Here is a 13,840-nt window from a genome sequence, read left to right on the forward strand (position 1 = left end):
GGGAGGCCGGGCCCCGACGCTCACTGGGACAGCAGGTGTCCGGGCAGGGGGCGTCCTCGCAGGAGGAGGCGAGCTGGAGCGCGAGCTCCCTCAAAAACCCCATTTCCTCCTCCCAGAGCCCCACCCAGCGACCTCGGTCGGGTCTCCTTCGGATCCTGAGCCCTTAGACTTTGGGGACCGAGGAGTTGGGGTCAGACTTAGGGTCCCAAGAAGAGTGGCATCTTCAGGTTGTCCTAAATGTGCCCTAAGAGACCAGTGGGCGGGAACGCTCTAACCAGGGTTATAGGGACTTTAATTTCTTTATTTTATTTCTTAATTAAAACAGGGTCTGGCTCTGTCGCCCAGGCTGGAGTGCGGTGGCGCAGTCATAGCTCACTGCAGCCTCGACCTCCTGGGCTCCAGCGATCCTTCTGCCCCAGCCTCCCGATTTGCTGGGACCACAGGCGCCTACACCGTGCCCCTGGGACTTTTTCGGTGTGGCGCGAAGACTCCCTTCCTGCCCCCAGAGCATTAAGGTGCTCTGGGAAAAAATGGGAAACAGGCACGCATGTATTACTACGTAGACCTCGCCAAGAGGAACTAAGCTGCTGTGCGCCGGTCCCGCCCCTGCGCTATCTCATTTGATCCACGCCGCAACCTATGGGTACCAGTCCCGTTCACGGTGAGGAAACCGAGACTCAGACGTGTGAAGTAATTTGCCCTGGGTCCCCAGTTAGTAAACGGCAGGTCTGTCAGGTTCTGACACAAGCCTCCCACGTGGGGAGAGAGACATTTGAATATGCATCAAGTCAGGTGGACAACATCCGAAACATGAAAATGTAGTGGATTCGCGCGGGCCTGCAGGGGCTGGGGATCCTGATGCAAACGTTGTTAATCAGGTGTAAATCCTACGAGGCTTTGAGAGAGGCAGGCATAAGAAGACGCTGAGGTTCTCCAGGACAAGGACTGGATTTGCAGGAAGGAGGAAGAGGCTGGGGCGCATTCCCGGTGTTACAGGAGAAAGGTGACCTCTTATGTCTCCACGACCGGAGGCCACAACGCCTGGGGAGGGGGGTTCTGGCCGATGAGCCAGGACAGAGGGAGAAGGACAGCCCGCCCCACACACCCCGAAAGCACCAGTGATGAAACCACACAAGTTTCCTCTTCCATTTTGATTGCCAAAGCAAAAATGAGCCGGGCTAGTCTCTCAGGTGTGAAAAAAAAGACTGCTTTAGAGCATTTTGCTTTGAATGAGGAAGAAAAGGGGGACGATGGGGGAAAAAAACATTTCCCTTGAAATAAATACATCAATGTCTTTTTTTTTTTTTCTCTGTTCATGGAGGTTTTTGCCACTCATCTGTAAGTTTCAGGCACCAGAACAAACTGAAGAGCATCTCCTCTGGAAACACAGAACCTGAATTTGAAGCCAGCTCTGCCGTTTACTGACTTTGACCCCCGGGGCAAGTTATTTAATTTCTCAATGCCTCTGTTAGGAAAAGTTAGTGAGTTAACGTTTGTGAAGTGTTGAGATTCCTGTCGAACATGAAGTAGGTGCTATGTAAATGTTTTTTAAATTTAAAAATTAGATGATCATTTTCAGTGTGAAAAGCAACACAATTCCATCCAGCTCCAAGCAAATCCAACTAGAATTGAGGGTTTCCAGTATGAGCAATGAGGTAAATTTCTCAGATGTCATGGTATGGTTCATATTAAACTCATAAAACTCTGCTCCCCGTGGGGCTGCCTGAGTCACTCCATCACAGAGCCACAAGTATTTCCTGAGCACTACTGTATTGGATGCTGGGAGGCAAAGAGAAACAGAAGGCCTTGGGTGGCAAGAGAATACAGGTGTCTCTAGAAGGCTGAAGCAGCCTTGTGCCCTGGGAATGGCACAGAGAGTAAGTGCTATCAACTTTTAGAAGGACAAGATATAGCCAGGGGCAGTGGCTCACAACCTGTAATCCCAGCACTTTGAGACACCAAGGCAGGAGGATCCCTTGAGCGCAGGAGTTCAAGACCAGCCTGGACAACTAGGGAAACTTCATCTCTACAAAAAATTTAAAAAATTAAATTAGCCAGGTATGCACCTGTGGTCCCAGCTACTCAAGAGGTTGAGATGGGAGGGTCACTTGAGCCCAGGAATTTGAGGCTGCAGTGAGCCATTATCATACCACTGCACTCCAGCCTGAGTGACAGAGTGAGAACCTGTCTCAAACAAAAAACAAAAAGAGAGAGAGAGAAATGTGTCTCTGTATGGGGTACGGTGGGGGAGCTCAAGAAGGGAGTGGGCTTTGAAATGGGACTTAGATGCATATGGTTTGACACCAGTGGGAGGAGGCCAGGAACATGTTGGACTGAGGGAGGGTCATCATCAGTGCACTCAGGGAGATGCTCATACTTCACTGGAGCCCCATTTACTGCTACACTTGTCCCTGGCCAGGACCCGGCCCCAGTTAGATGACAAATTCTGCACCAATGTCTACTCTCTTTCTTATTCCTGGATCTCCCAGAGCTTCCTCAGAGGACCCCCCACCCCCACCCTCCTCTCATGTTACGTTGAAGCAGGGGTCAAGTGAGTCTGTGCCCTGCTATGTTTTGCCATCTCTCTCTCTATTTTTGGGGGGGGGGCACTTTTTTATTACGATAAAGTACACGTGACATAAATTTTACCATTTTAAAGTGTATATGTCGTGGCATTTGGTAAATTCACTATGTTGTACAACTCACCACTGTCTAGTTCCAACCAAGTTTCATCGCTTCTAAAGGTGACCACATACCTATTAAGCAGTCACCTCTCATTCTTCTCTTCTCCCAGCCCCTGGTCACCACTCACTTGCTTTCCATCCAGTCTATGGATTTGCCTATTTTTGATATTTCATATAAGTGGAATCATATCATATGTGGCCTTCTGTGTCTAGCTTCTTCTTGTTTTTTTTTTTTTTTTTTTGAGACTGAATCTCACTCTGTTGCCCAGGCTGGAGTGCAGTGGCATGATCTTGGCTCACTGCAACCTCCGCCTCCCAGGTTCAAGCGATTCTCCTGCCTGAGCCTCCCGAGTAGCTGGGATTACAGCCCCACACCACCACACCTGACTAATTTTTGTATTTTTAGTAGAGACAGAGTCTCACTGTGTTGGCCAGGCTGGTATCGAACTCCTGACCTCAAGTGATCCGCCCGCCTCGGCCTCCCAAAGTGCTGGGATTACAGGCATGAGCCACGGCGCCTGGCTGTGTCTAGCTTCTTATGTTTACTTTTGCCATCACTTCACTGACACATTTTGAAAGTACAGTATTGCTGTTGCCTAATTGTATACTTTAATTTTGTTCAGTGCAATGAACAGCCCTGATGTCTGAGAATGTGACACTGTATCTGTGGGGAAAGGAATGTCAAGAAAGGACCTTTGACATGTGCTGTTTCAGCCCCCTTGTTGTACCAGGGTAAAATAAAGCTCAACAATTTGCTCAAGGTTTTGAAGCTATAATAGTTAGTGGCAGAGTTGGTTCTAGAACCCAGAGTTGACTACCTTAGAATCTTCTAGTGTTGGTATAGAAACCTTGCCACCAAGATGAAAACTTCTGACCTGGAACCTACGAATCTAAACAGAAAGCCTTATGCACTACTCTAAGCATTTATTTATGTACTTTCTATTCATTTTCAATGTTAATAGCTGGTTAGCTAGATAATGTAACAACCTCCAGTGGTGAGCCAGTGCACCCTGCACGGAACTATTTTTCTCTGTCCTCATAGATACCCATTACATAAGGCTGCAGCTGGGGCCAGTTAGTTCTGTGAGGGAAAGTGTGGGGCCAAAGAGGCCAAGGTCATTGGTTTGATTCTGGTTCAGGCCAGTTCACTTTGCACAGAGATGAATTGCTCCAGGGCTACACAGTGCACCTCTAATGTTAGCCAGTCATTTTATAAATAGTTGCTATGGGTTTTGATAGCAAAGTATGAATAGTTCTGTGCCATCCATTTCTAGAATGATTACTCAAACTGCCATTGTTCTATTCAGTCCAATTCATTCCACAATTATCTGAACCCATTACCATTTTTCCTCCTGTATGTCTTGCATTTACAAATTTTCCAGTTACTTACTAATTGCTAATTGTTATGCATGTATTATCTCATTTAAGCTTTATAATGACAATGACTCTGCCATTATTTTATGGTGATGAGATGGCTAAGTCTTAGAGATAAAGCGCTGATACAAACCTGGACAGCCAGAGGCCACAGCCTGGTCTCTTACCTACCAAGCTACACTGGTAGATGCAATGTTAGGCCTTGTGAAGGATATAGAAAAACATAAAACAAGACTGTTCCCTCCCACCCCGACGCTTCCTGTATTTATCATCATTTAGAATCTCCATTCCATTGCACCTAGCAATTGCATATCCAAAGAAAGTTATATGGATATATAGATAGCAATACGTGCACACACATATGTATTATGTATTCACTGCAGCATTGGTCATAATGGTAAAAATTGGAAATCGCTTTCATGCGCATCAAGAAGGGATTGAACAGGTGCATTGCTACAATCTTATGCTATGCTACACTTAGAAAAGAATGAGGGCTGGATGGGGTGGCTCATGCCTATAATCCCAGCAGTTTGAAAAGTCAAAGCAGGAGGATCACTTGAGCCCAAGAGTTCCAGACTAATATGGACAACATGGCGACACCCGTCTGTATGAACAATTTTTAAAAATTAGCTGGACATGGTGGTGCACACCTGTAGCCTCAGCTACTCATGAGGCTGAGGCAAGAGGATCGCTTGAGCCCAGGAGTTCAAGGTTGCAGTGAACTAAGATCCCACCACTACACTCCAGCCTGGATGACAGAACCAGACGCTGTCTCAAAAAAAAAAAAGAATGAGGTAGATATCTATGTGAAAAATACTATACATTTTAAGTGAAAAAAGCACAGAGCTTTACATATAGTATGATCCCATTTCTGTAAATAATTTTTTACATGAAAAAGGTCTATAAGAATACATTCCAAACTGTTAACCACAGTTCTCTAGGGCAGGGGGAAGAGGGGTGATAATGGTGGATTTCACTTTCTAAGAGATGTATTGTGTGAGGGTTCATTTTTTTTTGCAATAAGCATGCATGTATTTGGTTATTTTTTTAAAGAAGAACAGGAATGATTAATATTTTTCTTACAATTTAAAAGTTCCATGAGAAAGAAAATCATATTGCAACCTTCGAGGAGCTCATCTCTTACTAAGGAGGGAATATAGTATGTATAGAAATAACTATCATAAAAGCCAGAAACTGATACATGCAAAGGAGAGCAGAGATAAAATTCCCTGGGAAGATTATCAACCAGCTGTGGTTGAGAGAGGCAGGGGAAAATGCATGAAGGAGATGGCCCCTTGCAAGGATCTTGAAAGAAAGGTAAAATGTAGAAAGGTGAAGGTGAATTCCAGATACAGAGATGATCAGAGGCAAAGCACAGAGCAGGAGTGCATGGGATCTATTCAGGGAGGTGTGGCTGGTACAGTTCAGCTGGAGCACAGGAGGACATACGAAGGATTTTCATGGGGAATGAAACAGGAAAGAAAGGTAGCTGGAGGGTCTTTATTGCTAAGCTAAGGAGTCTGTACTCATTAATAGGCTTCAAGAGCCACTGAAGGCTTTTGAGCAAGGAAAGGACACAGTTGGAAGTTAACTGGCTCTGATTTCTTAGTTACCGGCTGCCTAGTAACTAGACTCTGACACCCAGCTACCTGGTTTTGACTCCTGACTCTGTCACTAATTAGCTGATAGCCAGGGACCAGTGACTTCTCTATGCTGGGTGAAGAGAATGGGGAAGGTGGTGATGACAGATAACTGTCTCATACCATGGCATCTGGGATTCACTGAATTCATGCTTTTGGGGAACATGGTTAAGTGCTGACAATATTAAATTTGAAAAATCAGTATCAAACCTTTGAATTTAAATACTCATATTTCATTTGAAACTTTTATCCCAAAGAGCTAACACTTCATGATAAATTATTAACTATTCTTTTTCCCCCACTCTCAGGAAATTAGAGATTTTTCATCTCATTTTACAGATGGAAGAATTTAGGTTTTAAGGAGAGCGATAGCATCTCAGAATCACACAGCCAGTCATAATCTGAGTCCCTGGGTTCTGAAGAGTAGTTCAGTGACCTTCCCCCAATACTTAAGGTTGTCTCTTAGCTCAACTTCTCAGAGCCTTGAGAGTAGGAAAATGGGGAGTGGAAGAAGCTTAGGAAATTTCTGTTTATAGGGTAAGGGAAACAGCAGTAAAGGACAATAATAAAGTAAAATCAAAAAAGAGAAAACTCTGGTGGAATATATGGAAGTTTATAAAATCAGACTTATAAAATATAAAGAGGAGATATACATATAAATATATATACACACACACATATACATGCATACTTACATGTGCTAAAGTTATTTCCTAGTAAAAAAGTTCGGACAGCATTGCTGTACTGCTAAGTCTGACACTAACAGTGTCAGTTCTCAGCCTCAGAACTGAGTGTGTGTGCCATCCCCAGAAATAACAGTCTGCTGGCCAAAAGCACCATTCCTATTGATTCATGCTGATGGCATTGTTTTCCCATCAGTTTGAATAAGTGCAGTGCCCCATTTGGAATCCTGTATCCTCAGTGTTGCCCTTCGATTAGAGGGAAGAACTGGGACTTCCCAGTTCAGAGTGAAAGAATGAATAGGTACTTAACTTTGGATCTATGACCATGTTTTAGCACTATGTTTGACATTATTTTTGCTTAGACTAGTTAAATAACTCACTACTTCAGTACTGAGCCCACACAGGGGCTACTCTTAATAAATACTTGTGGGTGAATATAGTCAAAGTTATTAGCAAGAATAAACTCTAGCCAGTTTATTCCAAGAGCTGCCTATGGTAGTCAGTGAAGTGAGTTGACTTTTACATCAGCAATTCCTGACACAAGCTGATTATTACAAACCAGAGAAAACAAAGAAAAGCAAAAAGGATATTTGGACACATGGACTTACGTCCTTTTATTATTTCGTTAATAGGCAATATATATACTCAGTACAAAGTTCAAAAGAATTAAATATTCTTTTTCCCCCACTCTCAGGGAATTAGAGACTTTTCATCTCATTTTATAGATGGAAGAATTTAGGTTTTAAGGAGAATGATAGCATCTCAGAATCACAAGTCGATGCTTCCCTGCTTGACTTCTAAATTCTTGTGTTCTCACATACAAAGGAGTTACTAATGATTTTTAAAAGTACAAAATAACGGGCTGGGCATGGTGGCTCACGCCTGTAATCCCAGCACATTGGGAGGCCGAGGTAGGTGGATCACGAGGTCAGGAGTTCAAGACCAGCCTGGCCAACATGGTGAAATCCCATCTCTACTAAAGATACAAAAAATTAGCCAGGCGTGGTGGCAGGAACCTGTAATCCTAGCTACTCAGGAGTCTGAGGCAGGAGAATTGCTTGAATCTGGAAGGCGAAGGTTGCATTGAGCTGAGACAGCGCCATTGCACTCCAGCCTGGGCAACAGGGTGAGACTCCATTTCAAAAAATAAAAATAAAAAGTACTAGTCCCAGCTACTCAGGAGGCTGAGGCAGAGAATTGCTTGAACCTGGGAGGTGAAGGTTGCAGTGAGCCCAGATCGCGCTACTGCATTCCAATCTCAGCGACAGAGCGAGACTCTGTCTCAAAACAAAAAAATAAATAAATGAATAAAAATAAAAATAAATTAATTAATTAAAAAAACATAGAACTAACTTCATCCTCAAAAAATACTTGAAAATACTTGCCATGTCTGGGCATGCTGGCCCACACCTGTAACCCCAGCACTTTGGGAGGCCATGGTAAGCAACTGCTTGATCCCAAGAGTTTGAGATCAGCCTGGGCAGCATAGTAAAACTCTGTCTCTACTACAAATACAAAAAGTCAGCCAGGCATGGCACCATGAGTGTGTAGTCCCAGCTACCTGGGAGGCTGAGGTAGGAGGATGATTTGAGCTCAGGAGGTTGAGGCTGCAGTGAGTGATGACTGTGCTACTGCACTCCAGCCTAGCCTGGAGGACCACAGTGAGGCCCTCTCTCAAAAAAAGAAAGAAAGAAAATGCCAGTCTGCGGATATATTTTTCAAAAAATTGTAGCCCCTTTTTGCTGTAGGCCTGAGTGGTTGCTGCCGAAATGGGCAAGTTCATGAAACCTGGGAAGGTGGTGCTTGTCCTGGCTGGACGCTACTCTGGACGCAAAGCCGTCATCGTGAAGAACATTGATGATGGCACCTCAGATTGCCCCTACAGCCATGCTCTGGTGGCTGGAATTGACCGCTACCCCCGCAAAGTGACAGCTGCCATGGGCAAGAAGAAGATCGCCAAGAGGTCAAAGATCAAGTCTTTTGTGAAAGTTTATAACTACAATCACCTAATGCCCACAAGGTACTCTGTGGATATCCCCTTGGACAAAACTGTCGTCAATAAGGCTGTCTTCAGAGATCCTGCTCTTAAACGCAAGGCCCGACGAGAGGCCAAGGTCAAGTTTGAAGAGAGGTACAAGACAGGCAAGAACAAGTGGTTCTTCCAGAAGCTGCGGTTTTAGATGTTTTGTTTTGGTCATTAAAAATTAAAAAGGAAAGAAAAAAAAATTGTAGTCAGTTTTGTGTCCAATCACATTAAAACTTCTGCTACTGGAAAAGAGATACAAAACCTAGTTAGCAGCTTGAACTCTGAGTCCTAGTGAAACTCAGCATGAGTCACTGGAGACAGGTAACTTGCTCAGGAATCTTCTTCCAAATTTCATCATAATTTGTATGATGACTCCACATGTCCATCAAACTACATTAAAATTAAGTGTAGCACCGGGTGGAGAATTAAGGACGGTCCAGCTTAACTCCTTCATTTAGCAATTAAACTATCACAAACTAAATTTATCCTTACGCCCAATACTTACTGATGCTGTGGGTGTTTTAATTGCCTGAATGACCAAATGCACCCTTCAGTGTCTGAACTTGTCATAGTTCCAGCCCCCTAAGAAGACATATAGGAACACGGTCACCTTTCTGGCAACTTCAGTCTCTGGAACAGAACTCTGAACTCATAAGGTGAGAAGAGAAGGGCCTCTGAGTAGCTAGCCAAAGTTCTGGGAGCTTTTCTTAGGTTTGATTATTGATTCCAATTGCATATCTCATTTCAGAAAGCCTGGCAGTATGGTTTCCTAGCCCTCAGCATATTAGAAACCTCAGGAGAATGGAAGAACCACTGGAGAAGTGGGTGAGAGGGTGTGGAGGAGTGCATGGGTTTTGTTTTGTTTTTTTGAGACGCAGTCTCGCTGTGTCACCCAGGCTGGAGTACAATGGCACAGTCTCAGCTCACCACAACCTCTGCCTCCTGGGTTCAAGTGATTCTCCTGCCTCAGCCTCCTGAATAGCTGGTATTACAGGCATGCGCCACCACACCAGGCTAATTTTTGTATTTTTAGTGGAGACGAGGTTTCACCATGTTGGTCAGGCTGGTCTCGAACTCCTGACCTTGTGATCCACCCGCCTCAGCCTCTCAAAGTGCTGGGATTACAGATGTGAGCCACCATGCCCGGCCAAGTGCATGGTTTTATCCAGTTCATTCCTATGCCCATAAATGGGATTGCTGAAAAGTTAACTAGCATTCCCACAGGTTACATGTGCTTAAGACAATCTTCATCATTCCTGGGGATGACCTTGGAGTAAGATGTGGTTGAACTGTGTGATCAGTGCCTTCGTTTTAGGTGGAAAGGGCTACGTAGTTTTGCTGGTAGGAGGGGTGGCCTGGTCGGGGGGATGGCAGTGGAGATCACCCCTGCGGTGATAAGAGCAGCCTTAATGATTCTCTCGTGCTCTTTTATGTTTTTAAGATATTACATCATGTGCATTATGTATCTTTTTCCTAATAAAAAGTTTTTAATTAATGTTCATAAGACTTAACAAATAAAAAGCCTGGAAAAATTGTACAAATTAAAAATACTGTATCACACTGAGAAAAACCACAATGAGATATACCTACACACATATCAGCATGGCTACAATGAAAAAGGGTGACAGGCCAGGTGTGGTGGCTCACGCCTGTAATCTCAGCACTTTGAGAAGCTGAAGCAAGCAGATCACTTGAGTCCAGCAGTTCGAGACCAGCCTGGGCAACATGGCAAAACCCCGTCTCTACAAAGAAAAATACAAAAACTTGCCAGGCGCAGTGACATGTGCCTGTAGTCCCAGCCACCCGGGAGGCTGGGGAAGGAGGGTTGCCTGAGCTCAGCAGTTCGAGGCTGCAGTGAGCCATGATGACACCACCGCACTCCTGCCTGGGTGACAGAGCAAGATCTTATCTGTAAAATAGATAAATAAATATAAATGTAAATAAATAAAAAAAAACATGCAACTATCATAGGACCCAGCAATTGCTCTTCTGGGCATTTATCCCAGAGAAATGAAGACTTATGGTATTCACACCAAAACCTATACAGGAATGCTTATAGCAGCTTTACTTATAATAGCCAAAAACTGGAATTAACCCAGATGTCCTTCTGCTGGTGAATATCAGATAAAATGTAGTTCATCATACCATGGAATACTATTCAGTAATAAAAAGGAACAAGCTATTGATACACACAGCAACCTGATGAATCTTCAGAGAATCATGCCAAGCGAAAAAAGCCAAACAAAAGGTTACATACTATATGATTCCATTTACAGAACATTTTGAAAAGATAAAAGTATAGAAATGGAGAATAGATTTGTGGGTGTCAAAGGTTAAGAAGAGGGTATGCACTGGGCACGGTGGCTCACGCCCATAATCCCAACACTTTGGGAAGCTGAGGCGGGACAATCGCGAGGTCAGGAGTTTGAGACCAGACTGACCAACATGGTGAAACCCCGTGTCTACTAAAAAAATACAAAAATTAGCTGGGCGTGGTGGCACGCGCCTGTAATCCCAGCTACTCAAGAGGCCGAGGCAGGAGAATCGCTTGACTCAGGGAAGCGGAGGTTGTAGTGAGAGGAGATCAGGCCACTGCTCTCCAATCTGGGTGACAGAGCAAGACTCTGTCTAAAAAAAAAGAAGTGGGTATGGTGGGAAGGAAGGAAGTATGAAGTATGTGTGGCTATAAAAGAACAACACAGGCCGGGCGCTGTGGCTCAAGCCTGTAATCCCAGCACTTTGGGAGGCCGAGACGGGCGGATCACGAGGTCAGGAGATCGAGACCATCCTGGCTAACCAGGTGAAACCCCGTCTCTGCTACAAAAAACTAGCCGGGCGAGGTGGCAGGCACCTGTAGGCCCAGCTGCTCCAGAGGCTGAGGCAGGAGAATGGCGTAAACCTGGGAGGCGGAGCTTTCAGTGAGCGGAGATCCGGCCACTGCACCCCAGCCTGGGTGACAGATGGAGACCATCCTGGCTTACATGGTGAAACCCCGTCTCTACTGAAAAAAATACAAATATTAGCGGGGCGTGGTGGCGGGAGCCTGTAGTCGCAGCTACTTGGGAGGCTGAAGCAGAAGAATGGCATGAACCTGGGAGACAGAGCTTGCAGTGAGCCAAGATCGCACCGCTGCACTCCAGCCTGGGCGAAGAGCAAGACTCCGTCTCAAAAAAAAAACAAAAAAAAAAGAACAACACAGGGTTACTTGTGCATCAGGAAATGTTCTGTGTCTTGGCTCACTCAATGTCAATACCTTGGTTATGGCATCTCACTATGATTTACAAGAGACTACCATTCAGGAAAAGGAGGAAAGGCTATGCAGTACCTCTGAATTATTTATTACAATTCCATGTGAATCTACAATTATCTCCAAATACAAAGCTTAATTAAAGAAAGAAGTTTTTTGTTTTTTTTGATGGAGTTTCGCTCTTGCTGCCCAGGCTGGAGTGCAATGGCACAAATCTCAGCTCACTGCAACCTCTGCCTCCCAGGTTCAAGCGATTCTCCTGCCTCAGCCTCCTTGAGTAGCTAACATTACAGGCATGCGCCACCACGCCCAGCTAATTTTGTGTTTTTAGTAGAGACACGGTTTCTCCATGTTGGTCAGGCTGGTCTTGAACTCCTGACCTCAGGTGATCCGCCTGTCTCAGCCTCCCAAAGTGCTGGGATTACAGGCGTGAGCCACTGCGTTTGGACAAGAAAGAGTTTTAAAGCCAAAAAATTTATTGTGAGTGTTCTCTGTTTGAATAGATGTTATCTATTTTTTTTTTTAATCACTTAAGGACAGGTGCTGTGGCTTATGCACGTAATCCCAGCACTTTGGGAGGCCAAGGCAGGCGGATCACTTGAGTCCAGGAGTTTGAGACCAGCCTGGGTAACATGGCAAAACCCCATCTCTACAACAAATAACAAAAATTAGCCGGGACCAGGCGCAGTGGCTCAAGCCTATGATCCCAGCACTTTGGGAGGCCGAGACGACCAGATCACTTGAGGCCAGGAGTTTGAGACCAGCCTGGCCAACATGGCAAAACTCCGTCTCTACTAAAAGTACAAAAAATTAGCCGGGCCTAGTGGTGTGCACCTGTAGTCCCAGCTAGCTGGGAGGCTGAGGCAGGAGAATTCCTTGAACGTGGGAGGCAAAGGTTGCAGTGAGCCAAGATCGTGCCACTGCACTCCAGCCTGGGTGACAGAGCAAGACTCCGTCTCAAAAAAAAAAAAAAAAAAAAAAAATATATATATATATATACACACACACACACACACACACACATATATATGTGTGTGTGTGTATCCAGACGCGATGGCATGCACCTGTAGTCCCAGGTATTCAGAAGGCTGAGGCAGGAGAAACACCTGAGTTCAGGAGGTCAAGGCTGCAGTGAGCCATGATCGTGTCATTGCACTCCAGTCTGGGTGACAGAGGAGACCCTATCTCAATATATGTGTGTGTGTGTGTGTATATATAAAACTTACGGACTTATGGTGAACATTTATCCCTCTTGATCCTAGATAGCTGAGGCATCCCTATTTATGAACTCCACAGACTAAGCCCAGTTTTGCACACTGGGGCTAGCAATCCTTAAATTCTGGGGGGCTAACATTCAGTTTTTAGTTCTGACTTAAAGAGCAGCACTTCATTCCTCTCCCACCTCAACGGCTACAATCCCTCTCACATGGCTGCCCCCATGAGCACTTCCTCTGCTCTTTGGGCATTTGGTTGCTTCCATCCATTTTTCTGCCTTCCTTAAGAAGAAAGTTTCAACACTTGGAGAAACTCCACCAGAACCTCACCTGGTATTCGAGAAAGTTTCTCTCCAGAGCAGAGCAAGGTGCACATGAAGGTTGGTTAGTTTCAATGTGTTGCCATAAATTCTGCCGTGGCTGTCCCCTGTTTTCAGAAAGTGACATCATGGTAGCAAGCATCACATTCAGAAGCAAGCATTACAGCAGAAGTCTGTTAGAATGCAGCTGGTGATTATGTGTTCCTGAGTGCACCATGAGTCAAATTGGGGCCTCCGAAATGTAACTGCATATTCTTGAAATAGTACATCCAGGAGGTCTGGGGGCTGATTTATTTCTGGTTTCTCCAATTTAAGTCCTTGTACTGTACTGTGACCCTGTAACTAATACCCACTTCAGAGTAGAAGAGCGGCATAGTGTGGTACAAAGAATTCCAGACTAGGAACCCTCTGAAATTATAGGGACAATTATGTCTACCGTTTCTATTGTTCCAGGTTGTAAAGGATTAGGAAATATAAGTATTATGTTGTGAACAGGAATGTTAGTAAGAGGATGGTAGAAAGCAACAGCCTTTGGCCAGTCACAGTGGCTCATGCCTGTACTCCCAGCACTTTGGGAGGCCAAGGCAGGCGGATCACCTGAGATCACGAGTTCAGAACGAGCCTGGCCAACGTGGTGAAACCCCATTTCTAC

At 44.9% G+C, this 13,840-nt stretch overlaps 1 pseudogene across 1 annotated transcript; it reads left to right on the forward strand.

Annotated features, from left to right (window-relative positions):
- The first annotated feature begins 8,110 nt into the window (after nucleotides 1–8,110).
- LOC105525154 lies at nucleotides 8,111–8,607 on the forward strand (annotated as a pseudogene). The gene has a single exon (XR_001003862.1). The product of XR_001003862.1 is annotated as a 60S ribosomal protein L27 pseudogene (transcript).
- Nucleotides 8,608–13,840: the final 5,233 nt, after the last annotated feature.

This window comes from Colobus angolensis, unplaced genomic scaffold (assembly GCF_000951035.1).
Source record: "Colobus angolensis palliatus isolate OR3802 unplaced genomic scaffold, Cang.pa_1.0 Scaffold52, whole genome shotgun sequence".
Lineage (NCBI taxonomy): Eukaryota > Metazoa > Chordata > Mammalia > Primates > Cercopithecidae > Colobus > Colobus angolensis.